The following is a 20,125-nucleotide window of genomic DNA, read 5'->3' on the forward strand; positions in this document are numbered from 1 at the left end:
TATTTTTTTTCTTCTTTGCGTCATGTGCTGTTTGGGGAGTGTTTATTGGAAGGGCCATCCTGCGTGACACTGCAGTGCCACTCCTAGATGGGCCAGGTGTTTGTGCCGGCCACTAGGGTCGCTTAGCTTACTCACACAGCTACCTCATTGCGCCTCTTTTTTTCTTTGCGTCATGTGCTGTTTGGGGAGTGTTTTTTGGAAGGGCCATCCTGCGTGACACTGCAGTGCCACTCCTAGATGGGCCAGGTGTTTGTGTCGGCCACTAGGGTCGCTTAGCTTACTCACACAGCTACCTCATTGCGCCTCTTTTTTTCTTCTTTGCGTCATGTGCTGTTTGGGGAGTATTTTTTGGAAGGGCCATCCTGCGTGACACTGCAGTGCCACTCCTAGATGGGCCAGGTGTTTGTGTCGGCCACTTGGGTCGCTTAGCTTAGCCATCCAGCGACCTCGGTGCAAATTTTAGGACTAAAAATAATATTGTGAGGTGTGAGGTGTTCAGAATAGACTGAAAATGAGTGGAAATTATGGTTATTGAGGTTAATAATACTTTGGGATCAAAATGACCCCCAAATTCTATGATTTTAGCTGTTTTTTAGGGTTTTTTGAAAAAAACACCCGAATCCAAAACACACCCAAATCCGACAAAAAAAATTCGGTGATGTTTTGCCAAAACGCGTTCGAACCCAAAACACGGCCGCGGAACCGAACCCAAAACCAAAACACAAAACCCGAAAAATTTCCGGTGCACATCTCTACAATACATACACAAAGGGACATAATGCACAATATTATACTACTTAAAACACAAATGTCGTGGCTTGACACAACCACAATATTGCACGCTAAGTTACCAATTTTTGAAGCTAACAACAAAACACTAGGCACAAATATCTGGCCAAACTTGAAAACCTAAATTCCAAATATGCAGGCAAAATCACATCAACAACACACATTTAAACCCAGAACAACTCACAATAAACATAAGTCCATTGAAATAGTTAACCAAAAAAAAAAAAACATTAAGCACACTTCTTTAAAATACACCAACAAACATTTACTTTTAAAATAAGACACCAGAAAAAGGCCAAGGCAACCAGAAACTTTGACAATACAATGGATTAAAACATACATAATTGAGATTAACACTACATCAGGCCTGGACAACCTGTGGCTCTCCAGATATAGTGAAACTACGCATCCCAGCATGCCCTGCCACAGTTTTAGCATTCTCTAATAGCAAAACTCTGGCAAGTCATGATGAGACTTGTAGTTTCACAACAGGTGGAGAGCCACAGGTTGGCCAGGCCTGCACTACATCACCAACACATTAGAAGAATGAACCAACTTGCAATCACAATTAGCTAGAAGACATTTCAGACAACTAAGGACAAAGCACAGATGATTACATTTTTCAAAAAAACACAAATAACTCAGAAATCCTGCCTTGGCCGATCCGAATCCCGGAAATGAGTCGCACCAACCACTTCTGGCAGAATGAGAGTACGCACAGGCTCCTCCCAATCCCGATAAGATGCTCGGAACGGGTGTCCACCCCGGTTTGGCGGGCTGATTTAGCCTCCCTCGACATCTTCGCCTTGACACAGCGCCTGATGTTGTAAAATCGCTTACGACACGTGTCGTCGGTCCGCCTCACCACACCCTCACTATTAACAGTCGCAACGACCTTCCCCCACAGAACAGTCTTCCTGCGTGATGACACCTTTGCAGCATCATGACCAAACAACTGTCGATGATGCCTCATCAGCTCCCGCACCAAAGCCATATTCTCAGCGTAGCTGAATTTAATATTGCGGACCGTCTATGTAGTGGAGCGTGGCTGCGGAGCCACAGCACCATCACTGTCACTATTACTGAAGGCCGCAGCAGCAACCTCCCTCTCCTCCTCACTAACCTCCTCCACCTAACTCACCTCCTCTCTCTCACTCACCTCCTCCACCTCACTCACCTCCTCCACCTCACTCACCTCTTCCACCACACTCACCTCTTCCACCACACTCACCTCTGACTGGACATAATCAGGACAAACAACAAATAACACTGAGAAAAAAAAACACTAAACACACTCCTCCACTACCACTACACACCACACATCAAACACACACACACTAACTAACTAACTAATCACAAACAATGACAATAGACGTAAAAAAAAACTAAGACAAAAAACTAGACAGACTTTTAAATAACTACACAACAAGTATGACAAGACTACTTACACACACAGTACAGCACTCAATAATCGACAAAAAGCTCCTCAAATCCTCCACAAACTCCAAAAAACTCACCAACTCCTAACACACCTTCCTCTCACCTCTCCACTAGCTAAACCCACGAGGTGCAGCTGGTTTGGGGCGTTTTTATAGTAATGTGCACAGACACTCCTCCATCACGAATCAAACCAATCACGGACGAGTGACAAAATTTAAACTTAGAAAAAAAAATGCATCCGCGAATGGATAAACACTGCGTCACTGAAATGTGATGCAGCCGTAAAAAAAACTCATAACACGGCCGCAAAACCACTAAATTGGCCGCTTTCTACCTTCCAAAACCACGAATGACATCGACATCGGAAAACACGAAAATTACAAATACGACAGCTTAGTAAATGAGTCGTTATCAATTCAAAAAGTTGCAAAATTACACATTCGATGTCATTCGTGTTTGAACTTTAACCTCATTCAGAAAAATAAGAATTTTAGTAAATATACCCCTACGAATCTGGGGAAAAAACCCATCTTCGGTCGGAAAACACTAATCCGGTCGCAAATTGAGGATATAAAATACGAATAACATCGACATCGAAAAATACGAAAAACTAAAACTCGACAGTTTAGTAAATACCCAAAAATAATTTCAAAAAGTTGCAGAAAAATATGACCGATAAAATCCGAGATCAAACTCCTGCCAATTCGCCAGAAACACGAATCCTTGTAAATAAACCCCTGGGTGTAAATTTGTTATAAACTTGGCAGTGTGCTGGTTGTGTCTATGTTTTAACCCTGGAGTTTCTGTATGGACATGAGACTATATATTTATATACATTGCTCAAAAAAATAAAGTGAACACTTAAACAACACAATGTAACTCCAAGTCAATCACACTTCTGTGAAATCAAACTGTCCACTTAGGAAGCAACACTGATTGACAATCAATTTCACAAGCTGTTGTGCAAATGGAATAGACAACAGGTGGGAATTATAGGCAATTTGCAAGACACCCCCAATAAAGGAGTTGTTCTGCAGGTGGTGACCACAAACCACTTCTCATCTCCTATGCTTTCTGGCTGATATTTTGGTCACTTTTGAAAGCTGGTGGTGCTTTCACTCTAGTGGTAGCATGAGACAGAGTCTACAACCCACACAAGTGGCTCAGGTAGTGCAGCTCATCCAGGATGGCACATCAATGCGTACTGTGGCAAGAAGGTTTGCTGTGTCTGTCAGCGTAGTTTCCAGAGCATAGCAGCACTACCAGGAGACAGGCCAGTACATCAGGAGATGTGGAGGAGGCCATAGGAGGGCAACAACCCCGCAGCAGGACCGCTATCTCTGCCTTTGAGCAAGGCGGAACAGGAGGAGCACTGCCAGAGCCCTGCAAAATGACCTCCAGCAAGCCTCAAATGTGCATGTGTCTGCTCAAATGATCAGAAACAGACTCCATGAGGGTGGTATGAGGGCCCCACGTCCACAGGTGGGAGTTGTGCTTACAGCCCAACACCATGCAGGACGTTTGGCATTTGCCAGAGAACACCATGATTGGCAAATTCGCCACTGGCACCCTGTGCTCTTCACAGATAAAAGCAGGTTCTCAATGAGCACATGTGACAGACGTGACAGATTCTGGAGATGCCAAGGAGAACGTTCTGCTGCCTGCAACATCCTCCAGCATGACCGGTTTGGCAGTGGGTCAGTAATGGTCTGGGGTGGCATTTCTTTGGGGGGCAGCACAGCCCTCCATGTGCTTGCCAGAGGTAGCCTGACTGCCATTAGGTACTGAGATGAGATCCTCAGACCCCTTGTGAAACCATATGCTGGTGCGGTTGGCCCTGGGTTCCTCCTAATGCAAGACAATGCTAGACCTCATGTGGCTGGAGTGTGTCAGCAGTTCCTGCAAGATGGAGGCATTGATGCTATGGACTCGCCCGCCCGTTCCCCAGACCTGAATCCAATTGAGCACATCTGGGACATCATGTCTCGCTCCATCCACCAACACCACGTTGCACCACAGACTGTCCAGGAGTTGGCGGATGCTTTAGTCCAGGTCTGGGAGGATATCCCTCAGGAAACCATCTGCCACCTCATCAGGAGCATGCCCAGGAGTTGTAGGGAGGTCCTACAGGCATGTGGAGGCTACACACAGTACTGAGCCTTATTTTGACTTGTTTTAAGGACATTGGATCAGCCTGTAGTGTGTTTTTCCACTTTAATTTTGAGTGTGACCCCAAATGCAGACCTCCATGGGTTAAAAAATTTGATTTCCATTGATAATTTTTGTGTGATTTTGTTGTCAGCACATTCAACTATGTAAAGAACAAAGTTTTTAATAAGATTATTTAATTCATTCAGATCTAGGATGTGTTATTTTAGTGTTCCCTTTTTTTTTTGAGCAGTGTGTATATATATATATATATATATATATAGTATACATATATAAAGGAGCACCATGTGACATATCCACACCCTATTTTTTAACAAAAGAGGCATAAGGTTAGATCCAGTGTATACAGTTGCAGGCTGTACCTTGAGGTTCCCATATCCTCTATCTTTTCATTATCCTTTATATCAGAATGTCTTTAAGATCATGAGAAACAAAATTATTTCATGGCTGTACTAATATTAGTCTGTACAAATAGAATTGTTTGCTTCTTTATGAAAGAGTTTTGTACTGAATCATTGTGACATTCCTGCTGATATGTAGAACAGCTCTTTCTGCTGATACTCTGCCTGGACAATAGGTGACTCCTAAACAAAAAGGTCCCTTTGGTGACATAACAGGAGGCCAGAGGCTGCTGTTATATAATTAGAATACAAGGTGTTACCCCTGCCATGATGTAATTAGCTTTTCCCATTGTAGTCTGTGACCATAGGAATATTTACACCTCATTTACAAGACAAGGAGCTGGGCACGAGAAGCTGATGTGTTGAATGAATATATACTAATGTTATGAGACCCTAATTTACATGTCACCTCTCAGTGTAAGAATTCCTTCTGGCCATCCTGGGAACTACTGGGGAGAGATGAGGAGGAGTTACTATAAATAGGCTGTATCAGGCCACTGATAGCTGATGGAGGAGCTGCTGGATGAGTTACTGGTTGGAGAGCTGGGAGGATGGAGCAGTAAGAGAGACAGAGAAAGAATCTCCAGAGTAAGTTAAATATATTATACATAAGTATATACTGATACATGAAAAAACATTTGTGGATATTTTCTTGTTATCTAAAATTAAAACGTTTTAACTTAAATATGGTTATAAAGTATAACCATTTAATTATATGCAAAAGGATATATGACTGTTATCTTTATATTCTATATGTTGTATTATCTATTAATTTATGCACCTTTTTGACATATGACCCAAGATTTTGCTTTGTCAGACCTGGAATTTTCAACCCTGGGCCCAATCCGGGGTTTTGCTCACAAACATCCTCTTACACTACAACATAGACAAGGGAAATTCCCGGGTCAACCTCTTTTAGACATAAACCGGGGTTTTTCAGTAATTTGTTCAGCTTTCCACATATAGTCATTTAAAGGGGACAATTTGCTGGTTCTGCATCTGCATTTCTGTGTCTGGCTTGCTGTCTGCATGTGTAGTACCTTACATAATACACTGTGCATCCGGTTAGTATAGATAAAGGGGTATCTATGTATCAGCTCCATCACAGTATCTTACATATTGCTCTGTGCGTCATCTGACATCTGGAAATGAGGATATAGCAATTTGGTAAAATACACAAATATAAAAACAACGGCAAATGACTGGATCATGGGCCCTTTTCAGTATGGATCATTTCTGATATGTGATCACATCGCTGGTGGCCATTTGCATACTGGGCGTCCTTGCCCTGTTCTAGGCAGCTCCCAGCATGTGATCACAAGCAGTTGCAGTTTTGCTAATTTAGCATAACTGCAACTGAAGCTGAATCAGGTCCCATGTTTGTTAGTCTACAGAAATATATATTATGTTCCAAACAAAAAACTATTACTGTAAAAGTAGAATTACCCCAGTAACCTTTATGCTTTTTCATATAAACTTTTTTCTTACAGGACAAATGTGCACGATTTCCACTGAGAATATTGCTATACATTGTGGAAACGGACATTGATAGCTGATCAAGACAACTACAGGCATAATTTCTTCTTATACCTTTGGAGAATTTACTAAAGTGATTTTAACTTTCTGATAAGCAGAAACTTTCAGCAGCTAATTTGTTTCTCATCTAATACATGATGAGTCTCACAGGAGAGAAACCACATCTGTGCTCTGAGTGTGACAAATGCTTTACATATAAATCACATCTTCTCACACATCAGAGGAATCATACAGGAGAGAAACCATTTATATGTTCTGAGTGCAGCAAAAGTTTTCCCCAAAAGTGATCTCTTGTTATGCATCAGAGGAGTCACACAGGAGAGAAACCATTTACATGTTCAGAATGCAGCCAATGTTTTCTCTGCAAGTCAAATCTTGTGCAACATCAGAGGATTCACACAGGAGAGAAACCATTTACATGTTCTGAATGCCGCTAATGTTTTCTCTGCAAGTCACATCTTGTGGCACATCAGAGGATTCACACAGGAGAGAAACCATTTACATGTTCTGAATGCAGCAAATGTTTTTCCCGAAAATCATCTCTTGTTATACATCAGAGGATTCACACAGGAGAGAAACCATTTACATGTTCTGAATGCAGCAAGTGTTTTCTATGTAAGTCAAGTCTTGTTAGACATCAGATTAAGAAGCATATAAATGTCTGAGGACCTAATTCAGCTTTGTACATAAACCCTGTGGTTTATAGACAAATCTGATGTTTGGGAGTCTGCACATGCACAAGACATGTATGTGCAGATTGGGTCATGTGATATATCTAGCAGCCCCCTGGCACCACAGCAGGATGACATGCTGTGGAATTTAGGGGGCAGCAACTGGCACTGTTTTTACAATGGGGGTGGTTTAGGGTTTGCTTCTTTGGATGCAGACTTCATGGACCTGGGTTTCCGCATTCTACGGCCAGTCTGAGGAAGCTTCAGATTAGACAGACAGACCATGGTATGCAAACATTGTGAGTCTTGACCAGTGATTACAATTGACATAGTAACATAGTAGATGAGGTTGAAAAAAAACAAAATGTCCATCGAGTTCAACCTGTATTATAATTCTTACACTACTCAGTTTATAACTTGTTAACTATAATGACCCAGATTAAATTATGTTTATAGTTCTAAATAACATCTATAGTTCATGCTTTTACTAACATTCTCTTCCTTTAAATGCTATATCCTTGGATATTTTGTTCATCTAGCAATTCATCTAATCCATTTTTAAACATATTAACTGAGTCCGCCATTACTACCTTCTCCGGCAGAGAATTCCAAATGTTTACTGCCCTTACTGTGAAGAACCATTTTCTACGTTTGGTTTGAAACTTTCTCTCCTCCAAACTCAGAGAGTGCCCACGTGTCGTGTGCAGAGCCTTTTTGATAAACAAATCACCTGATAGATCCTGGTATTGTCCCTTTATATACCTGTACATTTTAATTATGTCTCTTCTTAGATGCCTTTTTTCGAGTGTAAACATATCTAACCTAGTAAGCCTTTCCTCATAGTCCAGTGCCTCTAACCCCTTGATTAGAATGATGGCTCGCCTCTTAAGCCTTTGTAGTTCCAAGATATCTTTTTTATAGTGCACTGCCCAGAACTGTACACAATATTCAAGATGTGGCCGTACCAATGATTTGTATAGTGGCAGGATTACACTCACATCCCTTGTCTCCATTCCCTGTTTTATGCATCCTAATACCTTATTTGCCTTTGTTGCTGCACTTTGACATTGGGATTGGCTACTAAGTCTATTATCAATGAGCACCCCCAAATCTCTTTCCACTACTGTCTCCCCTACAATTCCCATTTAAATTATAGGCTGCCCGATTGTTCGTAGTCCCAAGCTGCATAACTTTACATTTTTCTATATTGAATCTCGATACAGTACCTCAGATACAGCACTGGGATCTTGCAGATGCATGCAGGAGGTGTCTATCTCTTACAGATGCCTCCTGCTGTGTTTCAGTGTTATTTGTACAGAATTGCACATTCACTTCCCTGCGGCTGTGTAATTCCTTACACATCTGAATCAGCCACTGAATGCAACAAGTGAGAAGTGTTTTATGTAAATCATTCTTGTTACAGTCCGGGGAGGAGAAACATCTGTAGCTGATCATATGTACCAGTGCAATGTAATAAACAATGCGTATAATGAAACTCCCTAAAACAGCCTGAAATGATTATTTATTTGTGAATATAATTTGTAACTATCATGGTATAAGGGGAACTACTACTGACACCTAATACACTGGTATACAACACTCAGGAGAGATAGTAGCAGTTATCTTGGTGTAGTGCATTGGTTTAAAAAATGTTTTCTCATTTTCATAAAAGGAAATTCATCCATGTTAAATGATATCAGTAAACTATTAGAACATACTGTAAAATGTATTAAGGAAACTGACAAATAGGTATGAAAATGTTATACAAATAAAAGAATGGAGCTGGGGCAAGTGGTGCAATAATTTGCATTGTATACCCAATAATTCTTAGCCAGTTAAGATGGATACGTACTATAATACCCCTATTCCACTGATGCTAAAACTGTGGTTATTGCCGTGATAATCCGGGAGTGGCTCAGTAAGAAAGGGTTAACACAGGTCATGTGACTCGGGAATCCAACCTGTCTAGCTCGCAGGGTTGGTCCCGGGAAGGACCCAGGTCACAGTGCAGAGTAAACGGGTAAGTCTGACCAGTGCCATTTAACTTCTCTCCAATATGACAGTTTTTCCTACCCTTAACCACAGCACCAATTTGTATAACTTCCTCAATGTGTAAAAATGAAAGTTTGTGGATTTTTAATGCATTAACAGATAACAGACAATTGCACACAGAGACCATGCAGGGCAGCTTCACCCAAGTTGATTCTGTTAAAAATGATACACTTTGCAGAACACAATAATTCAAATATTGTACAGATGGTCAAATGAAAATATGTTACCAAATAAACAATGTTGTTGTAAAAGAACAATGCTACTTCATATTGATACCTGCTGCAAAGACAGGCCAGTCCCAACCTGCAAGTGCCACCTTTCAGGAAACACACAAAACATTACTGCACAGAAGATATGCACTCGGAGGTCAGAAGTCACATACCCTGGTAAGTCATCAGAGGATGGAACATTATGCACCCATGGTCAGAGGTCACATGTGCTAAAGATTGCCTGGAATAACAGACAATGGTATGTGGCAGCAGATTGCTAAGGTCTACAGTGGTCCATGTTCTTTGCACCCTGCTACCAGAGCTTACAGATGTCTGTGGAAGTTCCCAGATGTCTTTATCAGTAGCCAGAATAGCAGAGTATGTCTGCTGCCCCAGAGCCAGGAAGTAAATGGGAGAAAGTAGGCATAGACAGGCAGTAAGTGTCCACTTGAGTAACGTGTTTGGGAACCTGTGGCTTTGTCAGTTAATATTTCACATTTATATTGTCAAATTGTGGCAAGTAGTCCTGATTTTTGCACTACACACTTTGTCCTTAGCTACATCAAAACACTAAACCTAAATTTCTAGAACCTTTCTTCAAACTAAAAGTAGATTAAGACTGAAGGCCTGTAGACACTAGTCGATATAGTAAATTATGTCGCTCATTTTGACCCCTCCTGAGCGATATCTTTTACTATATTGCCCAGAGTGTAAGCAGCAATGTGTGGCCCTGCGCCTCATTAATGAGGCTCGCTGTCACCTGGCCAAAGCATCTCAATTTGGACTTAACAGACAAATTTGCATACACGGCCCGGCCGCGGCATAATGTCACTGTGAAATATTGATAGCAATATTGCTCAGTGTGTATGTCCATTCGGCTGGCCCTGGCTGGGAGAGGGACACTAGGCAATGTCACTCATGGAGCACATTAACTAGTGTGTACCGACTTTAAGATTGAGACTAAAGGTGCGTACACATGGTGCGAGGCAGGCTAACTGACAATACTGACTATATTATGCATGTATTCAGTATTGGGCCTGCCTGTACCCACTATATTTTATTGTGATGCTGACACCGCGAGAACACGAATCTGCTTTACAAGCTTATACACACCATGCGATATGCACTATGTTTCCATGCACTATACAGTCCATATCGCATGGAAATTTGCACCGTGTGTATGCACCTTAATATATATATATATATATATATATATATATAAAACCTTACAGAATGACCCGGCACTCCAGCGGTCCCCTCCGCATCTGTAAATATGCTACCGGTGCCCTCCTCGTAGAGGCAATCCTCTGAGATATATGGCGTGTAATAGGCGGCACTCCGGAGACTTTTTATGTTGTTTTATTATAGTGTCTACGTTTCGGGGACGCAGCCCCTTCGTCAGGATAAATGTGTACAATAAACATATAGTGCTTAAATACCTTTGTGAATTCTGTAACACCCGCCGCCTCCAAACGCGTCGCCCGGTTTCCGGTCGAGTCCTCCCGTTCCCGCCGGAAGTGACGTCATGCTGGCCCGTCCAGCGTATGCATTGTGGCTGAGGAAGAGAAAACATGGAGACATGTAAACAATATGTCTGCCTCCATAGATCACTATACTGAAATGCAATTATACAAATCTTAAGGCAGCAAATACAGTGCACAAAAACATTAATTAAGACGATCTGATATACTCAAAAACATACATTAATATCAATCAGAATTAATCAGAGTGAAAATTGTGAAGACAAAAAAGCTAAAACAATGCTGCCTGATAAGACCAACCTGGCCTGTGCTATAAATAAAATAAAATTCCTTTCGCTGACAATTACTACCATCAATGTTAGGGTGCCCTACTTGATACCAGAGTTTTAATTAACTATTAATACCATCATCATACAATATATCTACTATACCCCACAATTTAACAGGCAACATACCCTCTTAATGGCCTGCCTTATTTTTCATAAAAAACACCTTAGGTTAAGAGCTTCATTTAGCCCTTTTGGGACAAGTGTATCCAGCGTGAATCTAGTTGTAACAGTTTTTTAGATCTGTTCCCACCCCTTAGGGATTTGGGGACCTGATCAATGATTTTGTACCGCAATGTGGCCATGTTATGTGGCTTTTTAGCAAAATGACGGGCCACTGGTTGATCACTATCCCCTATTTTTATGGCTTTGCGAATGGCATATCTGTGTTGCGCCATTCTGATCTCAAAAGCGCAGTCCGTCTTGCCTACATATGATAGGCCACAAGGGCATGTCAATAGATAAACCACAAATTTCGATTCACATGACAAAAAATGTTTGATAGTATATGATTTCCCCGTGTGAGGATGCAAGAATTTTGTGCCCGGTGTCATGTAGCTGCATGTAGTGCACCCACTGCACCAATAGCACCCTGCTTTTTTGCTTAGAAAATGTTCTTTTGGGGTATTAAGCTGAGATATGTCAGTTTTTACGACAATGTCTCGTATACTACGATTTCTGGAATAATTCGGCAGTAATTTAGATTGAAACACATCACCTAACCCTTTATCCGTAGCCACTATGGGCCAGATTTGTTTAGTCCTCTTGGTTAACTGATGACTACTGGTATTGAATCTAGTGACCCTGGGGAAACTGCCCTGTAACTGTTTTTGAGGTTTTGGTTCTAATAATTGTTCTCTTGAACAATTTAGGGCTTTCTTCCTTGCTGCTTTCAACAGTTTAATGGGATAGCCCTGCTCCAGAAATTTTAATGTCATGTTATGTCATGCTTGATCTTTTTCCTGTGGTTTAGAAGTAATGCGGCACACTCTCAAGAATTGAGAGAACGGTAAACTGCGGACTGTGGATTTAGGACGAGAGCTGTCATATTTCAACACATTGTTTCTGTCTGTGGGTTTCACAAACAGCGATGTGTTGATCATTCTATTCTCAATGGTAATACAGACATCTAGAAAATTGATGGTTTTAGCACCAATTGTCACAGTCAATTTAATTGGACTATCTGATGCGTTGTGCGTCTGCACTAATGTTTCTAAGTCAGACTGATTGCCTTTCCAAAAGATAAGGATGGCATCTATATATCAACAATACAGACTCATCCTATCTGAAATGACCCTGTTTTGTAAGAATAAGTCACACTCCACCTCCCACATATATGAGTTGGCAAAGGATGGCGCCACCGCCGATCCCATTGCGCATCCCGTGCGCTGCAAATAAAATGTTTTATCATATAAGAAATAGTTGTGGGTTAAGGAAAATTCTAACAATGCTAGAAAAAAATACATTTGCCCCAAAAGGGCTAAATGAAGCTCTTAACCTAAAGTGTTTTTTATGAAAAATAAGGCAGGCCATTAAGAGGGTATGTTGCCCGTTAAATTGTGGGTTATAGTAGATATATTGTATGATGATGGTATTAATAGTTAATTAAACCTCTGGTATCAAGTAGGACACCCTAACATTGATGGTAGTAATTGTCAGCGAAAGGAATTTAATTTTATTTATAGTACAGGCAAGGTTGGTCTAATCACACATATATGGCAGCATTGTTTTAGCTTTTTTGTCTTCACAATTTTCGCTCTGATTAATTCTGATTGATATTAATGTATGTTTTTGAGTATATCAGATAATCATAATTAATGTTTCTGTGCACTGTATTTGCTGCCTTAAGATTTTTTATAATTGCATTTCAGTATAGTGATCTATGGAGGCAGACATATTGTTTACATGTCTCCATGGTTTCTCTTCCTCAGCCACAACGCATACGCTGGACGGGCCAGCATGACGTCACTTTCGGCGGGAGCGGGAGGACGCGACTGGAAACCGGGCGACGCGGTTGGAGGCGGCGGGTGTTACAGAATTCACAAAGCTATTTAAGCACTATATGTTTATTGTACACATTTATCCTGATGAAGGGGCTGCGTACCCGAAACGTAGACACTATAATAAAAAAACATAAAAAGTCTCCAGAGTGCCGCCTCATTACACACCATATATATATATATATATATATATATCCAACATATGCCAGCATTCAGTATAGAAAACACAGCATGTCCCGGTGCTCAGTTCATATATACAGACAAACAGTAATCACAGGAATGGCACTCTGAGATGAACATCAGATGCAAAAACTGGGTCTATTGGAGTAGAACCCCCTTTGTCATGCCAACACCACAAAGTACAAATGTACAGAGCAAATACACTTAGCTTTAGCTAATATATATTTTTACATTTTAATGTTGGTTATTATATTGTTTTTTTTATAATGTATGCTCCCCCTATAGGCAATCCTTGGATATTCCTTGTGTGGCATCGCTGGTGACTGCGGGATCCACTTCACTAGGTGAGGCTTATTGGAAGTTCAAGGAAGTATCCGTGGGATGGCTTGGAATGCATACGGACAGTTGCCAGGTAGCGGTGGAATGCAATACCCAGAAGTGCATCAGCTAGGCTCTTTATATGGATACAAACAAACCACAGTGACAAAAGAGCACCCCCTAGTGCAATAATTGAGAACTTCCACAGTGAATTCAAGCAAATAGAAGGATGCACATGTACAGTTCCATGAATTGAGGCAAAAAGTTATACTTTGTTTGCCCAATATAGCTTTTTCTATATTCACAGTAGATTCTGGTTTCTGGAAACCATGCTCTCAGTGATAGCAGTATGCAATGTGCAAAAATAGAATAACATTAAGAGATATTTAAAACACAATTTATTAAGTGTATATACAAACATACATTTAAATTTAAAATAGAAAGCTTGGGGCCTTACTGAGGTTTTAGGAAAATGGTTGCTTGAGTCTGCACAGGATCACTCAATATGTACAGTTGATATCCAAAAATGATATTATTAACGCTATAGCTCTAAAATAAACCAATATATGGCCATATACCCAATAATCAATTAGGGTTCGGCACTGGGTTGGCGGTGCTCCCAGAAAATAGTTCAGTAAACTACTTGAGAAAATGGGGGAAATGGTTACCGTTTAGTACCGGAACCAAAAGAAAGAAGAAAGACTACGTGTCTCTTCTGGGGCACACTTGTGATTATAAATTGCAAAAAATGTGTAATGTTATTAGATTAAAATATAACTTTTATTTATGTGCCTCCTAAAATAATAGCTGAGAGGCGACAAAGAATAATAAAAGACAATATATAACAAAATCTAAATAAACATCAAAATGTATCAGTATTGGAAATACTGGCGTTGTGGCTCAATGAGCAAAAATATGTCTGATGGTGAGGATTGATATCATCTTCCTGAATTGTTGCAATATAAGCTATAATAGAAATATAACAGGAAGAAAGAAAGTACTCCGGGCTCTAACCAATTCATTAATGAAGTACTAGCTGGGGAAAATATGTAGTGATGCTTGGTTCTGGCTCCTATGTCCTTTGTTTGGATAAAAATACCCGCAGTACCAGGTATTCTCTGGTGGTTCCCCACCCAGGTACTGACCTGGCCCACAGTGCTTGGCTTCCAAGATCAGACGAGGTTGGGCATACTCAGTGTGGTTTGACCGCAGGTAAGTACATCGTACCTTGTGACACCAGGAAACATGCGTTGTCTGATCTGAATCCCACGGCGACCAGTGAACAAGCTCTCCTGATCGAAACGCGCATCATTTCCGGTTCCGGTGTTCCGAACTTCCGGTCAGTCGAACCGCGGATAAGTATATAGCACTTTGCAGAGCAATAGGAAAAGCAGCACCAATAATCTGCTTAATCAGCAAACCAGTGACTCTGTCATTAACAGAATAACTTTCTTGTAATTTTTCAATCAACATGGGATTTCTGGAGCTCCCTCTCATCCTGTTTAACAACCTAAAATGGGCAGAACTCCATCTTCCAGCATTGTCTGCATTATTAGTTCCGGGAATCCTAAACTGGGAAGCGGACTGTCTCAGTCGACACACCATTCAGGCAAGCGAACGGGGCTCTACACGCAGAAGTCTTTCAGACTCTGGTAGACAAGTGGGGTTTACCAGAGATAGATCTCATGGCATCCCGTCTGAACAACAAAGTACCAGCATACAGGTCAAGAACAAGGGATCCTGGAGTGATCTTTGTGGATGCCCTGTCATTGGAATGGGACTTACATCTGGCTTATGTGTTTCCTCTGATCATCCTGCTACCCAGGGTGGTGAGGAAAATAAAACAAGTAAACAGTGCCGTGATTCTAATAGCTCCGGATTGGCCCAGAAGGCATTGGTACATAGATCTGAAGAGGATGTCGATGGATGCTCCAATTCTGCTCTCTCAACGTCTAGATATACTGATGCAGGGTCCTTGTTATCACAGGCATCTGCATCGGCTGTCTTAGATGGCGTGGCTATTGAAACCTCTATCCTGAAGTCTAGAGGATTCTCACAACAGGTAATTCAAACTATGCTCAGAGCAAGGAAACCTTCCTCAGCTCGCATTTATCACTGAATATGGCAGGCCTATATTCATTGGTGCAGTGAAAGAAGGTAGGGCCCAAAATCTTTCAGAGTATCTAGGATCTAAGGTTTCCTTCAGGCAGGAATGGAAACGGGTTTGAAAGTGGCATCCTTGAGAGTTCAAGTATCAGCATTAACTGTATGGTTTCAAAAGAAAATTGCAAATTTACAGGATGTGCATACTTTTTTCCAGGGAATGCTGCACATTCGACCTCCTATTGTTCCTCCTGCAGAGCCTTGGAAGTCTGGTTCTCAAAGCCCTTCAAGTTGCTCCATTTGAACCACTTAATTAAGTGGATCTTAAATGGTTGACAGCTAAAGTTCTCTTTCTACTGACTATGGCATCAGCTAGAAGAGTGTCAGATTTAGGAGCGCTGTCATATAAATCTACTTTTCTGATTTTTTATCAAGATAAAGCAGTTCTCAGAACTAGGTCTGGTTATCTTCCTAAGGTGGTATCTAAATTTCACCTTAATGAAGAGATTGTAGTCCTGGCTTTTCAAGTATCGGGACTTTCTGCAGGAGAAGCATCGCTGGACGTAGTCCGCGCATTAAGAATCTATGTAGATCGTACCAGTGCCATCAGAAAAACCAATTCTCTCTTCATTCTCTATGGATTTCACAGGCAAGATGGCTTCGAATGATGATTTCAGAAGCATATTTTTGAGCTGATCTCCCTGTTCCAGCTAATGTCTCTGCTCACTCTACTCGTAAGGTAGGTCCTTCGTGGGCAGCACAACATGGTGCTTCAGCAGAACAGATTTGTAAGGCAGCCCCATGGTCTTCCATTAACACATTCATTAGACATTATGCCTTGGATACTTTTGCCTCTCATGATGCTGAATTCGGGCGTAAGGTTCTCCTGTCCAATCAGGAGCATCCCCACCACTAGAAATTGCTTTGGGAAATCCCATTGTTATCCTCTGGATAACCTGTGGACCCTGCCGGAAAAATATACGTTATGGTAAGAACTTACCATTGATAACGGTATTTCTCCTATGTCCACAGGTTCCACGGGGATCCCACCCTGACGCACCTGATTTGAGGCTCTTCATACTCACTAAACCTCTTCCCTCTTGTATGGAAGGGTGTGCATGTGTGTTCTTCTCTACATAATGCTCCTGCCTAAATGCTTTGGAATCCAACTGATTTTCCTGAGCCAGTGGGTGGGGATATATGGACGAGCCCGTTGACGCCTGGGAGGACTGAAAGCTTGTGATCGTTTGGTGCCAATCCGCTGTCACATAATATCCCATTGTTATCCTGTGGAACCTGTGGACAGAGGAGAAATACCGTTATCAATGGTAAGTTCTTAACATAATGTATATTTGTATTATTGGACACTGTGAAGATATGACAAGCGTGTTTTTTTATAATACTGTGTATTTTAAATTTGAACATCATTATCTTTGGTTTATTTCTTCAGTAAATACACATTTTAGAAAATAAAATTGCATCAACGTTTGTTAAAGTGTGTATTGTATGTACTTTGTCCAGGAACCAAACCAAAAGCAAAATCCACATAATTGGGCCATGTGCTTAGCTCACATTTCCAACCAGCCTAATGTTTAAGCACTAATAGTATCACACAAAAAACAAACATTAACACACAACACTACAAATACCAATTAAGTTTATACAGAATGTGGAGTGTAAAATAATTAATGTAGGCAGAAACAAAACAGTATGATGTGTTCAAGTCCACAAACACTTTTACACCCCCAAAAAACCTATTACATCCCCAAAAAATGAATGGAAAAAATATTTAATAAACAAATATTAGCACTAAATGGTAAACATATTGTCCTCAAACCAAAAAAGAGTACTTTTGTCACATGGCAATTGGCAAGTAAAGTGAACATCACCACCAAATAACGACAAGCACCTGAAAAACACCAAAAACACACTCAATCCACAAAAAGACACCATCAGCTAATTTTTTATGCAAGACAAACATTTGACGTTTGCAGACAAATTTACAATACAAAGAGTAAGTGGCTCTGCCTCATGAGCCACACAAAAAAGTCTACAGTATGAAAACATAGCCAATCAACATAAACAAGCAAATGCAGTAATGTGATTATGAGTTTCAACACAAAAATTAAATATGCACACTCCAATCGGTGTGCAAAAAAACCCACAACTACTAAACAGAAATGCATAAAGTTACTTACACAAACAAATACAGTAAATAGAAGATGTTATGTTTTTAACAGTTACAAATGCACAAAGAAATGCCAAAATATATTTTAAAAAATAACTCACCATCCTGCCTGGCCTGATCCGAATCCTGGACATAAGTAGCCCTGACAAATTCAAGAGGAATTAGGCTCCTCATGGGCTCCTCGTACTCAAGATATTTGGTGATAAAGGGATGTCCCCCACCTCTCTGTCGAGCAGACTTCACCTCCTTGGCCATTTTCACCTTCACACGCCACTTTATATCATAAAAGCGTTTGCGGCACGTGTCCTCTGTTCGCTTGCCAACACCCTCGCTGTTGACAGCTGCAACCACTTTGCCCCACAAGACACTCTTCTTGCGTGATGTGACCTTTGCTGACTCATGCCCAAACAGCTGATGATGATATTTCATCAGCTCACGCACCAAAGCCACATTCTCTGCATAACCAAATTTAACATTGCGGCCAGTCTTAGTAGTGGTGCATGGCTGCGGAGCTGCATCACTATCACTGTCACTAGAGGATGCAGCAGCAACCTCACCCACCTCCTCCACCTCACTAACCTCCTCCCTATCACTAACCTTCTGCACCACACTCACCTCCTCACTGTCACTCACCCCCTCCACCTCACTCACCTCCTCCCTCTCACTCACCCCCTCCACTGCACTCACCTCCTCCACCTCTGAGTCTGACATACTAAAGACAAGCAGCAATTAGCACTGAGAAAAAAACACAAAAAAACACACTCCTCCACTACCACTACACACCACACACCAAACACACACACACACACACACACACACACACACACACACACACACACACACACAGACACATACACACACACACACACACACACACACACACACACACACACACTGACAATAGACTAAAAAAATGACAAGGACAAAAAATAAGACAAACTCCAAACAAACTACACAACAAGAATGACAAGACTACTTTCAAACACAATACAGCACTAAGAACTCACAAAACCTCAACAAATCCTCAACCAACTCAACAACTCCAGAAAACAAACTCTCACCTCTCCACTAACTAAACCCAGAGTCGGCCTTAGCTATAGGCAGGCTAAGCATTTGCCTAGGGCATCCAATCATGTCTAGGGGCATCCAAGCATGTCCCTGCAGTATCTCATGCTGGGAGGTAAAGTCTGCAAACTAACCATTACTTTCCAAATGTATTCAATCAGTACTTGTATACACTGCTGTTTACATTTGTCAAATAAAATGCACACTCTCCCTTAAGCTTCTTTAAACTCCCTCTGACATGCTTGAATGCCCCTGACTTCTGAGACCTCAGACAGACAGCAGAAGCCCAGTATCTGCAGTTCCTGGACCTGTGACATTTTCATTGACTATATAAAGTTATAACTTATTACTGGATGGCTCCTTATGATACAACATGTGTATTTGGAATACTGCATCACATAAATATGACATCACCTATACTGCTTGTGCACATGGGGGAGGGGGACCCTGCCATCCTGTGTGTGTCACTTATCCCTGTGCAAACCCCAGGTGTCTGCAGGGACATAACATGTGCAGTGTTCTCCTCACACTTTATTTCCTACTAAGATCATGCCGTAAAATTCCCCTGCCAGGATGGCATACCCTGTGAGGTCACATCCCTTGTACGGGTGCCCCTTTAATAGGTGCGAGTGCAAGCATGCACACACCCATCCTGCCACCACCATCTCACAAAATGCAGTCACGGATCCAGGGAGCTGCATGGGCACACACACTGACTGCAAGCACGCCAGCAAGCAAAACTACGTTTTATAAAAATACTAATGTGGGGCATATGTGTCAGGTGCATCACTGTGTGGAATTATGTGTATTATGGGCATTACTAATGTAAGGTGTATGTGTAAGGTGCATTACTGTGTGGCATTATGTGTATTATGGGCATTACTAATGTGGGGCATATGTGTCAGGTGCATCACTGTGTGGAATTATGTGTATTATGGGCATTACTAATGTAAGGTGTATGTGTAAGGTGCATTACTGTGTGGCATTATGTGTATTATGGGCATCACTAATATGGGGCATATGTGTCAGGTGCATCACTGTGTGGAATTATGTGTATTATGGGCATTACTAATGTGGGATATATGTGTAAGTGTCATTACTCTTTGGAATTATGTTTATTTTGGGCATTACTGTGTGCCATTATGCAGGGTTGAACTGGCCCACAGGGTAACCCCCTGGTGGGCCTTTCTGCCTAAA

At 41.3% G+C, this 20,125-nt stretch overlaps 1 pseudogene; it reads right to left on the bottom strand.

The window, feature by feature from the left end:
• Nucleotides 1–14,668: 14,668 nt before the first annotated feature.
• On the bottom strand, nt 14,669–14,786 carry LOC134937522 (5S ribosomal RNA; annotated as a pseudogene).
• Nucleotides 14,787–20,125: the final 5,339 nt, after the last annotated feature.

The sequence above is a fragment of the Pseudophryne corroboree genome, chromosome 6, assembly GCF_028390025.1.
Source record: "Pseudophryne corroboree isolate aPseCor3 chromosome 6, aPseCor3.hap2, whole genome shotgun sequence".
Lineage (NCBI taxonomy): Eukaryota > Metazoa > Chordata > Amphibia > Anura > Myobatrachidae > Pseudophryne > Pseudophryne corroboree.